Source organism: Takifugu rubripes, chromosome 14 (assembly GCF_901000725.2).
Source record: "Takifugu rubripes chromosome 14, fTakRub1.2, whole genome shotgun sequence".
In the NCBI taxonomy this organism is placed as follows: domain Eukaryota; kingdom Metazoa; phylum Chordata; class Actinopteri; order Tetraodontiformes; family Tetraodontidae; genus Takifugu; species Takifugu rubripes.
Window position 1 is genome coordinate 6,495,160 of NC_042298.1, and position 14,255 is coordinate 6,509,414.

Genomic DNA, 14,255 nt, shown 5'->3' on the forward strand with positions numbered 1-14,255 from the left:
GTGCACGAGGATCGATGACTGGAGAAAAGAAAATGGACTCAGCAGGGACACAGGTAGGAATGTAGGTCGGGGTACTTCCATCAGGGGACCGTACTTGGAAAAACTGCAGGGTAGCTCAGCCACTGATGTAAAACAAAGGTGGAAAACATCCTGCGGCTTCTTCTCTAAAAAAGAAGCCGAGGAAGTAAAGAAAGACGGCAGCTCTGCTGTCAATCAAGGGGCTTCAGAGCGTTAGATGGCTACCGCAGCCCTCCACCAGGGGGCCGGCCAGACTCCACTTGTACACACCCCGTGTTGCATTAATGGCAGCTGGTAGCAGAATATTCACCTCAACACGCTTGCCATCACACTCACGCCCAAGAAGATCTATTCTGTCCGCCCCTTCTCTCCATCAGGAGCGCTCCCTCCTTTCTCGCACTGTGACGCAAATGAAACAGAACTCTAAATTGCTCGACGGACCTTCATCCAGGTTTGGAGGAGACGCAGCAGGAAAAGCCGCCCGTGTGAGCTGATGCATCAGAGATTAAGTGTCGCTCTCACTTCTGCCTCCGACACCCTTCATCTCTGGGATCAGGTCAGCTTCCGTGCACCTCATTCCACGTGGCTGGCTGGTTCCACCTCTCTGGCCGACTGCTTATTTCACTCACGACGAGAGTGAGGGGGGAAAAAAGAAAGTATGAATGTGGGTTTCAGTGACGTGTCGCACTAGTTGGGCGATAAACAAAAGCTCAAGGCGGCGCCCCGACGTACCGCCTGTTTTCCTGCTGCTGTCAGGTCCGGTGGGAACGGAGCGGAGTTTGATGCGAGCGGACCGCTGGCTGTGGTGGCACTTTTGTTTACTCTTGTTTAGTCTCTGGTATTTATAGTTGCACTCCTGCCTGTTTCAGCTGATTATACCGTGGATGCCATGGGGATGATGGCAGTAATGACTGGTTGGCTCTCCAAAGCATCCCCAACTGCTTTCCTCTCCGTTCCTCTTACTGGGGGGGCACAATTCTGTTGGAGGGTCGTCGCTGTTGTGCATGTTGCACGTTACCTTTTGTCCTGAATGGAGCCTGGCTGCACTGTCACAGCTCTGAGAATTATAACGCAAATTATGACAAAGTGTCCTCCCACAGGTGGACACAGAGGACGGCAGAAGATGTGTAGCAAGTAACCTGAACCAGGTCAAGAAGTTCAAACTGAGCATCAGAATGGAGCAGAAAGGGGATTTAAGTGAGTTTGGAATGAAGCAGACACAAACATCTGCAGTGTTTACAGAGGCTGGTCCCAAAGAGAGTAGATGTCCAGTGGGCAGCGTTCGAAGGTGCCTCGTTGGTGTGAGAGGTCAGAGGAGACTGGGCAGACTGGTTCCAGTTGGATCTCTGGAGCCACAACACGTGAGACCTTGAGAGAAGGTGGCTACAGCAGCAGGAGACCACACCAGGGGCCCCTGGAACAGGGGGAGAACAGGAAAGTGAGGCTACAATTCACACAGAACGACCAAAACTGGAAAATAGATTGAAAAGATTGAAAAATGTCGCCGGGTCTGAAGCGCCTTGATTTAAACTGTGACATGCAGATGGTGGCATCAGAATCTGGTCTGACCAACATGACAAGATGGATCCATCCCGCCTGCGTTCCTGCAGCATAATGCACCATATCACAACACTCCGATCATCTCAAACTGGGTTCTGGAACAGGACACTGAGTTCACTTTACTCCAGTGACCCCCACAGTCAGCGGATCTCAATCCATTAGATCAGCTCTGGGACGAGGTGGAACGGGACATTCACATCGTAGTCGTGCAGCCGACAAATCTGCAGCATGTGTGCGATGCCGTCATGCAATGTGGACCGACGTCTATGAGGAACAACCCCTTTTAAAAGGTATGCCATGAAGAATTTAAGCAGTTCTGAAGGCAACAAGGGGAGCCAAGGTTCTACTGGTAGGGTGTACCTAATAAAGTGGGCGTTGAGTGGGCGTTGAGTGGAGAGGGGTTAAAGTTTGAGATCATTCAGGTCAGACCCGCTCACATGTGCTGCGCGGATGTCGCAGGGCTGCTGTTGGAGGCGCGGCTGACACGTTTTCAAAACACTGCGAGCCGGGGTTGGGAGCGTTCCGGAAGGGTCCGTGAGGTCAGCAGAAAAACGGCCCGCTGCGATTTGCAGATGGTGTCGTTTTGTTTGACTGTCGTCAGAGTTTAGAAATGAAACAAAAGTAAACAAAAAATCTTCAATTTGACGCGTTGAGCCTCTTTTTTTTTTCATGAAGCCAGAAGGTTCAACAAACTGCACAGCGCTATAAATTCTGATCTGTTCTGAGAGGATCACTTGCTTTTCCCTCCTCAACCCAACAAACTAAACCAAGTTTCGTTGCAGTGAAGCAGAGAATTCCCAGAAATGACAGGGCTGCTGTGTGTGCAGGGGTGGGACGGTCAGTGTGAACCATATAAAGGACAGAGCGTGTGTCAGGACCACCCACTGGCACCAGGGCAGGGTGATAAAGCACCTGGGATCCCAGGCCGGACCCTCCCAAAGGCCCATCAGCTGCAGACACATATGACACCGTTCTGGTCCTTCGGTCTGTAGGAGACCCTGAGAGCTCCACAGACTCATGTTTTCAGTGTTTATTTAGTGTTTGTGCCCCAAATACTTGAATTTATCTTCAACGCCGAGTCCTCAGAGCTTTGGAGGAGCGCTGTCTCGTCAACACGGTTTGAGCGTTTTACAGCTTAAATGTTTGAAATGTTTTATTTTCACCTGCAGCTGCTCCCACAGCGGCTGCCAAAGCGAATCGCCTCACTTCCTGACGCGAGCTTGATCTGTGCATCGTTTCAGTTATTCAAATGAGTCATGAGCACACTGCCATGGAGCTAAAAACAACAGCAGCACACCCCGACAACAACAGCACGGCGCACAGCCGGGACCAAAGTGGTGGGGAGAGATCGGCACTATTGCCCCACAGCGAGGAGGCCGTGGGTTTGCTCCCCAGTTACGACCGGCTTCTTCCTGTGTCTTCCCCACCATCAAAAAGCACCCCCCCTACTTCTAGGTCGCTGCTCTTGCAGATGATCGGTGTGTGTGTGTGGAGGGGGGGCTCTAAGGGTTTAATTGCCCCACAAGAATAAATACATTTGAAACAAATCCCTGCCTGTTTGAAACAAAACTTGTGTGTTTTTAGGTGATAAACGCTCATGTTTCTGTGATAAGACAGGATATGATGGAAGCAACTTGATTTGACGACAGAGCATTAAAAGTGTGTGTGTGTGTGTGTGTGTGTGTGTGTGTGCGTGCGTGTGTGTGGGGAAAGGCATTTGTCTCTGGATATCGATCATTATTGAGCAGACGCCGACAGCTGCCTCGGCGGCCGCTCCCTGCTAACACTTCTCGCTCTCATTATGCGGTCTTTGTCGCCTTTATCGTGCGCGCCGTCTTATCTCGCTCGGCTCATTATGTCCCGGACAAACTCTTGAGGCGAGCCAGTGAATAAGTGCGTGTCATCCTGCGTGTGTAAGAGTTGGCGCCGTTGATTGTCTCTACCGTGCTGATGCGATAACCCCCACCAACACACGCACACACCCAGATCAACACATTAGATCACTGGTTTCACTGATCATTCTGTCCATCACGTGGGCTCAACTGGTCTCTCATCAGGCATCAGCGGGTTGGAACTGGGCTCTGGGAAGAAAATATTGACGTCTTGGTGGTGTTATGAAGAGAGGTTCTTAGTTCCCCCTAAAAAGAGTTGTTTCAGTCTCTTTCTTCATGACTACCAGAAAGAAAACTGAACAATGTGACCTTTTGCAAACATTAAGCCAGAACATCTGGTGGGTGGATCCAATAGAAAAGGTGGATTCAATCTGACAACTGAGGTTAAATAGCATAAATACCAGTTTCATTGTGATTAAGTCATTTTCCTTAGCTGGAGAACACGGTCCTACTCTGTGTTTCATCCTGTTAAATCTGACTTGCTGTGGGCTCCTGCAAATTAGAGACAGTTATTCTAACAGGTTCTTTATAAATGAAGTTAAATTGAATAATTTTATGTTGTGCTTGGACCGATATGACATTTTTGTCAGCTGAGGTTCTGAAAGCAGGTGGGGGTGTGAAAGTTCAATAGCATGAGATTCTTTTATATTCTATCTCTTTTGGGTAGTCTTCGTTACCATGGATGAAGGAATGGGCTTTATTACGGCTTCAGTCCAATACTGTCAAGGAGGGGCGGATGAATAATTAGCAGAGCAAAAGAGCTATTGTGGGAGATGGAAGGAAAGCAGGAGCTGAGGTGGGGAGAAATGCTAATCCAGCTGTTGTGCGAGCTCATGAGGGTTCTGGGAAAAGAGCCTTTGTGCTGGCAGCGATCACGTGGTGGCTCTGTTGTCGTGAGACCAGGTAAAGGGCTTTGACAGCAGGAATGCGGCTCTGTTGATGACTCTCTTTCCACTCTTTTGTTCACGATCCACCTTTGTCTTTCTTTTATTTGTTGTAGGAGTCCAGCTCAAGGGACACGTGTCCTCGTCCCCTCCTTGAATCTGCCCTTTAGATTTTTTATCAACAAAAGACAATCAAAAGTCTTATTTATGGACCCACAGCCACATATGTGCAGTCGCCAGCCCACCGACGCCCTTGTGTCTTTATCTGTCTGTGTGTGGGGTTTGTCCTTGAGGGCTGGCTCCTGATGTGGTGCTTTGTGTCAGATGTTGCTCTCAGCCGGTAATGAGCAACTCGGAGTGTTTTTGCTCAGCTTTGTGCGCGTTTTGGAGCTAAAACACACCTTTCAAGTAAACGTCCCACCACTGCAGAGGGTGCGGAGGGTAGCACACCTGCAAATTAGCACCTCAGAAGACAGTGGAAAACAGACAATGTGCACATCCGCGAGGTGCTGCGGAGACTCTTGTGTCACACAACCACAGGAGGCGGTGGCGAGGTGGTAAATGTCTGTTGAGTAAGCAGCAGGAGCCTTTGAACTGCCGCCTCCCGCGGCAAAACCATTGGGGGCACCTGTGTTCTGTGACCTGCCGCCTCCCTGACCCACGTCTGGCGAGCCCTGAGTGTTTGTTGTCAAAAACCAGTCTATTAGATTGACCCCCGTGTCTGTTCCTGCAGAAATAACAACCTCTCCTTTGCTGCCTTCACTCCGCTCCGACAGATGGACACCGAAATGCCAAAGAACATCGAGACTATTCATTTCTCTCCTCTGATCCCCCCCCCCCCCCCCACCACCGGAAGTTAAAAGAGGGTCGCTGCAGGACCTGAGACAGGGCTGAGGATGACGGATGGTTCCGAGCGGTGTAATCGTGTTGAGCGCAGATATCTGCCAGGGCTGAAGGATGGGTGTGGCCCCTGCTTACATCACACAGCGGCGAGTTCTCTGGCATGGCTTTACTCCGATGTAGCACGGACACAGAGAGAGAGAAGGGGGTGGGGGGGCTTTGCAGACGAATAGCAAGACTTGGAAGGCTAGGGAGAGGGATAATGAGACATAAAAGGCACCAGAGGAGGGTTAGTGTGACATTGGGAGTGAGGAGGAGAGAGATCCCAGTTCTTTAAGGCTGAGCCTCGTCACACAGGGTCCGCACTTCTTTCCTGGTCTAATGATCAGCCTATAGGCACGACGGCAGGTGACGTCTCCAGAATGTCAGATTATCTTGACACCTCTTTCCTCCACCGGGGCTGATGTGCAGTAAAGATGTAGCCCAGACAATAATGAACTACTGCTACAGTGAATGCGACCCCCCACCACGACATTAATTTAAACTCAAGCTGTAATCTCTGATCTATATTTAAAGCAGTCAAAGTCTGTCTCCATGATGAAGGTAGCACAAATTTGGCATGCCTGCCTCGTAAAGCGTGGCAACTTTGTTCATAAATTATGGCACGGGTGAGCGCGCCGCGGCCCTGAGGGCGTCAGAGGAGACGCCGAACTGAGCCGAGGCTGCTTAACACCTGTATTGTAAATCAAAAGTGGCAGGGATGAGATCCTCCAGCACCTCCATGACGGAATATCTCCCATGTGACTGTCCGGGCTTTTAATTCAGGATTAAATGATAGTTATGGTTTGAATCCCAGAGTCAGAACCACGACGGCATGGAGTTGTCAGGAAATCCTGTCTGATGAAGCCCTGAACTCCAGCGTGCATGAGACAATCTAGCATCGCTGTTTGAGATGGAGTATGTGCCAAGAGGTTCAAATATTTGAATAAGGTGATGAGGTGGCAGGAGGAGGATCTTTATGGATTATATGTAAATTTTCCTTTTTATCCAACATGTCTCAGCCGGTTGGGTCGGCAAAAACAGAAGACAGATTTAAAGTTTTGATAATAACTTGAGAACAATAATTTGATGCTAAGCCGTTCTTGAATATCGATGTTTCTGGGAAGGCAGCTAGCTTTTATTTCTTTTTTTGGTGGTCAGTCAAGAACTTTCTGTCTCTTACAGCAGCAACATCTGGTTCCTGTGGATCCATTCCTGCTGCTCTTTAACAGTATCTCCCCATTGTGTCATCTGCTACCATAAACGTCCTCTTCCAGCTCCCGTGGAAGAACATCAATTGAGATTCCAGGGTTAGATGGGAAAAGTAGTCCCCCTAGTGTGTCCTGGGTCTCCTCCAGACTGGACCGAGGATGCTTTCACACCAGGTATTCGATTCTACTGGGCTGAGAATGTTGGCAAGTTTCACACAAGTTTCATTTGTTTTGGTTCAGTTCCACACGGAGGCCAAACCTTTGGTTCCAACAGAAGCTCCTTCATAAGCACCTGCACCTTCTCATTACTCCACCACTGCCAGTGAGATATATTTCTGCCTCTCTTTCATTGGATACATTCTGTTTTGCTCTACATCCCTTCCTCTCTTTTGTTCACTTCCTCCTTTATTCTGAATTTCCTGTCTTTGGTTTGCTGGTTAGTACGTTAGCATTCACACTGCAAGCAAACCGCTCTAGGGTTTACTTGTTAGACGACCAAGACCCACATTCCCAGGAATGGTCTCAATCAAAGGACAACGTACAAATACAGTCCTCTAGGGTGACATCCAGGAGATAACTCTTAGATTGTTCCCCTTCTAAAGCTTTCATACAGTTACTCATGATCTATTAAGGAGGAATACAAACGCGGGAATGGGTCTGGAGCAGGACGGCCACACAAACTGTCCTGGAGACGTTGAGGAAGGCCTCCAAGACGGCCGTAACTAGGAAGAGAAAAGCTGTGGGATGATGGATGGCAGCATGTTATTGTGTGCATGGACCCGGCACCTCTGAAGCCTGTATTCAGTTTGATAATATTTCACCAGCATGTGGATGTAATCACTTTTTTGTGGGTTTTTCCCCCCTCGTTGCTCCGAGCCAAAAGTGGAGTTCAGGCCAGTTGCAATTTTTGTGAAAGGCAAACAGGCGATCTTCGAACTCCGGGCGTCAGGTTACACGTCAAAATGTTGAGATGGAGAAGACGTCCGTGTTCAACCCTGTGTGAATAGTAAGAGGGGGGGTGCTGACGGGTCCACATACTGCGCATTTTTCCTCGCTTTAGGGGAAAACAGGAAGATTCCGCGGAGCTCAGCGCGTCCCATTAATACAATCATGAACCAATTTGACAATGTTTGAAATTTCAAACAGAACTTTCATGAAATATTTACCGGGGCTTCTGTCTGTAAACACGGCGTGTGCATAGCAGAGGCTGATAAGGGCGTCTGAATGAGGCCCGTGTTCACGTGCTTGATCCCCGTCCTTGGTTTCAAGGACAAAGACCGGGTTGTGCAACATTTTCCTCCGGCGCTTTCAGAGGAACTTCTAAAACCAGTGTATTTGAACCTCAAATTTTATAGCAGTTCCGGCCGTTCGCCAACGTGTTTGAATCTCCTTCAGAACGGCTCTTTACTCACGTTTCTAATGGAAACAACCAGGTGTTAAAAAAGAAGGGAGCTCTGTGAGATCTGAGCACTTCCTTTCCCACTAACTGTCTCGTTCGCACACACAGGCAGGGTCCCTGCTTTACCCGGTTGCCATGGCAACCTGGGGCGATGGAACAGAGGATTCAAGGACAGGTATGTTTGCAAATGAGACTTCCTCAGATCATGCGTCTCTTGAGCCGCTCTGTCAGCCTGTATCATGATTGCTGATCAGCTCCGATCAGCTCCGATCAGCTCCGATCAGCTCCGATCAGCTCCGATCAGCTCCGATCAGCTCCGATCAACTCCGATCAGCTCCGATCAACTCCGATCAGCTCCGATCAGCTCCGATCAGCTCCGATCAACTCCGATCAGCTCCGATCAGCTCCGATCAGCTCCGATCAGTTCCGATCAACTCCGATCAACTCCGATCAGCTCCGATCAGCTCCGATCAGCTCCGATCAACTCCGATCAGCTCCGATCAGCTCCGATCAGCTCCGATCAGTTCCGATCAGCTCCGATCAGTTCCGATCAGCTCCAATCAGCTTCGATCAGCTCCGATCAGCTTCAATCAGTTCCGATCAGTTCCGATGAGCTTCGATCAGCTCCGATCAGCTCCGATCAGCTCCGATCAGCTTCAATCAGTTCCGATCAGTTCCGATGAGCTTCGATCAGTTCCGATCAGCTCCGATCAGCTCCGATCAGCTCCGATCAGCTCCGATCAGCTTCGATCAGTTCCGATGAGCTTCGATCAGCTCCGATCAGTTCCGATCAGCTCCGATCAGCTCCGATCAGTTCCGATCAGCTCCGATCAGCTCCGATCAGCTCCGATCAGCTCCGATCTGTTCCGATGAGCTTCGATCAGCTTCGATCAGCTCCGATCAGCTCCGATCAGCTCCTCGCCTGTTTTATCTTGTAATAATCGGACCGAATTAACTGGCTGCTGTTCAGCGTGTGTCCCTACTCTGTGTACGTCTGTAGACCATGCTGCGTGAGCGTGCGCACCACGTGTCTGGCTTCCTCCGATGCAGAATGAGATACAAACACAGACAGGCTCAAATATGCTCCAGGACGAGGAGACCAAACTTGTCTGCCTTCAACACAGAACATCAAGAGCTGTCTGTAAATAACACCGGCGTTGTGATTTTACTGCTTCCACCTTCCGCCTGATGTCCTTTTGACTGTCTCTCATAGGTTCTGCTCCCAATCCCATTAAAGGTTGTCAGTTCCTGTGTCGAGTCAGAGATGGATGCTGTAAGCATGGAAACATCTCGCGCTCACTTTGGGGATGCAACAGAAATGGGTGCATGAATATTTACGTCTGCGTTGCGTCTTTTCTATCCCGTCTTCCTCCTGCTCAGCTGCTTTAAATCCTGCATTCCTTTGCTGCAGTCAGGAGGGGATCGAGACGCTTTGGCCCCGGCAGTGCGGAGCTGTCACGTCGTCCGTCTTCATTCACGGTGGCAACAGACCAGCTTCATTTTGGGATACCGCTACTGGGAGTTTATCAAAGCCTGGAATGTTTATAATTACTGTCACTTCCAGAGAGGAGAGACACATTTTCTTCCTCAGATTTAATCTGCATCACATATAAGTATCCATGGAACTATAAAATGATTTGGTCCAGGCTACCGGTGCTGTGGGGCATAGATGATCATGTTACAAAATAATGCACGGTCAGATATCTGAACGCTCGATGGGAATGACAGCCAGTAAAGTCGCCACATAAACGTTTGCATTTTGTGGTTATACAGAAGCATGCCGCTGCTTCACAAAACATCTGGACTCATCTGAGCTTATCTTTGGAGGTTCCAGCAGAGACTGGAGTCCATCAGTGCTGGGTGATGACAGGAGGGAACGCTGGAGTTGCACAAAATGGGCCAGAAATTCCACCGCACATCAGCTCGGTGGGAGAGACGATGCTGCTAACTCTGATAAAACACACAATCTCGCACAAAAAGAGACAAACGCTGCATGTTACAGTCATATAGACACGAATTTACAACAGACACGTCCCTGTAAATGATCGCCAGCATAGGCTGCTGCAGGGATGTGTGTTCGACCCCCCGTGGCCTCTATACCATATGTCGCCCCCGGAGGAAATGCTAACTCAGGCTGTTCCTGTGAAGGCACCACCCTGCGCGCTCAAACATGGATTTAAAGTAGAAATATATTCCCGGCTTTGCCTTTTGTTAAATGCATTCCTATTTTATTATTTTAAGTCCATGGCCGTTGAATGGGTACATTACAACATGAAAAAGCTTGATGTTGCCAGGGCGATGAGCTCATTAGCGGCACTGAAACATTCTCACAGCCTCCACAGGCACGTTAACCAGTGTAATTGTTTCACTCAGAGTGGCAGGAAGTGCCCGAATCTTTGGCCACTGTGCGCGCTGGTGCGTCCATCACAGAGATGATCCTGAAGCATCAGATGCAGATTCAGCCTCAGAAAATGCTCCTCTCGCCACAACAAGAACCTCCGTGTTCACGAGCAGTCTGTTCTCAGCGTGCACACCGTGGAGAGGTGAATGTCTAAATCCTGACACCTCGAGGAAGAGGACAAACACGCCACATGAAGCTCAGCCAATGAGAAGCAGCAGAAGATCTGTGGAGGTGAATACTTTTATAGGTTTTTCTATTGATTTGACCTCATTTGTGCATTTATCTGCAATGGAAACAAACCTTTCAGATGTGTATAGTCAGCAATACAAATGGGGCATTTTAGAGGACTCTTTATGCACATATAATAATGTTCTGGGTCCATGTTTGATGCTTTAGAACTTACATTAATCCATTTTTTGTATAAATGTATAAAAGAGGGCGCTTTGAAGGCCCCTGACCCTAAACCTCCGTATCCATCATTTTCCAAGCATCCCTTCTAATCTTATTTGATGCAACCTTCCTCTACGTTCCTGTTTTTCTGCAGTCTCCTGCATGGACTGGAAACTCCTCCAGATCAGTTTCAGCCCATCTGTTTGCATCTCCTTTTCCGTACTTTAGAGAAACAACCCTGCATCATTTCCATAAGGCCACAGATTACCATCTGTACAACTGACCCATCAAATGTGTTGGATCTGCTCCATCAACACGCAGTATGCATTCTTTACCCGTCTCCTTTAAATTGGCTCGACCTCTCAATGTCCACCTGCTTTCCTAGAGATCTTTCTTGTTGTCATCTTTCTCTCTTCTTCCTCATTTACTTTACATTCTACTTGTTATCTCTGCCAGTCTTCCCTTCCGTTCCCCCACCTCCTGCTGCAGTCGGGGTGTCGGACTTGTTGTCAGCTCTTGGCACGGTGGCATGATTCCATATGGAAGTGTTCAGGAGATGATATAGAACATATGGGAGCCAGGACCACTGGCCGGGGACTCTGTGGAGCTCACACCTTGTCATTAGTGGCACCGAGAACGGCCGCACTGCAGTGAAAAGGGGGGAGAAATATGGATAAGGACGGATATAATTAGGTTATGAAAGGCAGAACTAAAAGGTTAATGTGGAAAGATGTTGCTGTGTGTGTGTGTGTGTGTGTGTGTGTGGTGGGGGGGATCTAATTGCGCCCAGTGTAGCTGAGGCCGCATAAACTCTCATCCTCCAGTGTTTGCTTTGAACATGACTCCATGACTCCAGTGGGACCATCCTTAACGAAACAGTTTGTTCTGTCAGGTTCCATTGACGTCCGCATCCAAAGACGCTAATTTCAGCTGACGCTCCTGTTTAGCTCGATGCTTTCCTCGCTGTCAAAACTCGGGCTCTCCCAAAGTGATGGAGACGCTCGCTGATGTCATACAGCTTGGTCAGACCTCTGAAAGCAGCATCAATCACAGCGTTTTCCACACAGCGCTGCGTCTGTTGTGACTGTTGCGTCTGTTGTGACTGTTGGCCCCTGGAACGCCCTGTGTGAAGCATCTGCTGTTTGGACTCCTTGTTAGCTAGGGATTTCTTGGTTTCTCAGATTTACAGCAGGATAATTATTACACTTTAAACATGCAGCCTTCTTCTGTACACACAGTAATATAGTGAGATTTTTTGTTAACATATTCTGTCCTTTCTTGCAGTCTCCATCAATGTAAACATGAACTTAAAACGCCATATAGGATGCAATGAAAATGCCGACACATGGACGATTTTTCTAAATGCTGTCCTACTTCATGGTTGTGATTACATGCTAACACGTATACATGAGCAGAAAGATAAATTAGAGGCTGTGTGAAAGAAGGTCAGGGACAGGAGCAGAGGCAGAGGGAACGATGGCGGACAGACAGCTGCACAGACAGAACCAGATTGTTTGCTCAGGCATTGATTCCGGGCCCCTCGAGGCCGGCTCTTCCATTTACCAATTTGTGTATTTCCTTCTCTCATCCTCACCTCCGCCCATCTTTCCTCTCTCTGGTGAATCATTCGTAGGGAACAAACAGCGCCGCTCTGGAGCACCGGACCCTTGGTTGCCGGGCAACCACACACTGACTTGATGGAGTGGAGGGAACTTCAGAGGACTCTGTGAGAACAGCCTCAGTGTTGTTATTAGACCCAAAGACCCCGACAACACACACACATGCACCTAAAGTGTTGCGCAACTGCACATATGTGGCTACAAGCTAAGCTTTCATCATCTGCGCTAATGTGGCAATAAGGCAACTGCAACCGTACACGCACGCCATAATCATGTGTATGAAATTATTGGATGGCTGTTTTACCGGTCCTCTGTCCTGTACTTTAGCGGCGGACGTCAAGCCTCTCTCTCACCCTCTCTGTTTTCTTTACGAGGTGCTGTGGGAGGACTTCCTCTCCCCTCCCTGCTAAAGATGAGTGCGGCTTCCATAATAACAGAGGCTGTTATTAATTACAGGGGGGAGCAAACTCACTGCTCCCCTCTTTAATCCCAGCACCGTGCCACATGAAGTTGACGTGTAGGAGTGTGTGTGTGTGTGTGTGTGTGTGTGTGTGTGTGTGTGTGTGTGTGTGTGTGTTTAGGGCACTGACTGAACCCTTCCACTTTTTCCTCAATGCTTCTTCTAATGCGGGTGTGTCCACACACAGTGTAGCCAGTGTGTTTGCATCTGTTTTAATGACTAAAGGTGCTGATTAACAATATTAGAGGACAAAAAGAGTTTTGGGAAACACTCAACATCATCTTCCTTTGGTGGGTGGAGCATCAAAAGAGAAAGTTTCCTAAGGTTGATTATTAGTTTTACCAGGTGCTACCGCAGTAAAATGAGATAGACTGATCTTATAGCAAGCATACATGTTACTCTGTCTGCACCCTCATTAACTATACACCCCCCATTTTACCAGAATCAGTGGAAACTTGTCAAATATTTATTTGTGTCATACATCATGTTAGTGAGTGTGAACACTCTCTTGCGTGGCCGAACATTTTGTTCGTGGCCAAAATCGTTAAACCTGACAGATCTGGAAATAGACCCTCTTCTTTGCCTCCAAAAGATTGTTTCATCCCATAATCTTCATGACATATTCCCACAGTGTTAACACCCTTGTTCTTGGAGAACAATCGTGGCCAGTCCATCATTCTCATCGTTCCAGCTTACGTCTCGTGTCACCGGTACTTCTTCAATTCAGCAGGAACAGCTGGATGAACTCACGTCCTCTCCTGCCTCCACATGTGGCCACTGGTACCTGCCCCTGACTCCACTTCATACTGCTCTGCTCTCAAAATCAGTGGCGACTCCTCAAAGGCATCAGATAACAGCTGCGGATCAGCGGCGATGCCCCCCTCCCTCCGTTATCTCTGAACTAAGCAGCTAAAGTGCGTCTTCACGGGCAGGTGAATGCACTTTTGTGTAGAATTCATATGGCGGAGGAGGAGTAAGCAGCTGAGGCTGGTGACCTCCCAAGATGAAAAACGATAAGTGGCGTGTCATGTGACACGATGCTGGCGAGACAGGAATGAAAGAAACACTGTTGGTGTCCAAACGGTGTCGAAACGTGGAACTCCGCAGATTTTAGAAAGAGTTTGGTCGAGGGTCGGGATCAGGCTGTGTTTACCCATCTGTAGTGTCAGCTCTTCCTCTTAACATGGGAGTTACTGTGATTCTTAAAGATCAATGCTGGTGGGTGGATGCAGGATTTCAGCTGCTCTACGGCTCATTTGTCGTACATTTTAGAAGCATGTGAGGATGTCTGACACATCGGGACTGAAGGCCGCTTTAGCAGCCAGGCTGGTGCTGCTAATGCGGTGCTGCTAAAATAAGCTTTGTGTCACCGGGGGCCAGACAGGAATACATCCCTGCACGCTCCATCCAGACCAACCACACCTTCACTCACAACTGCCAGTCGGGAAGGAAACCACAGTTACTGGCACATAGACGAAATAAGCAGCCAGTAATTAAACACATTTACATTAAAAAGCACAGCCTCCCTTTTGTATTCTCTCA

At 48.6% G+C, this 14,255-nt stretch overlaps 1 long non-coding RNA gene across 1 annotated transcript; it reads right to left on the reverse strand.

Moving 5' to 3' along the window:
- Positions 1 to 1,306: 1,306 nt before the first annotated feature.
- Positions 1,307 to 12,627, reverse strand: LOC115252433 (uncharacterized). The gene is made up of 3 exons (XR_003890886.1): positions 12,558 to 12,627; positions 12,229 to 12,358; positions 1,307 to 1,432 (listed from the first exon to the last, which is right to left on the reverse strand). It is a non-coding gene; the product is annotated as an uncharacterized lncRNA (long non-coding RNA).
- Between the last annotated feature and the right edge of the window lie 1,628 nt (positions 12,628 to 14,255).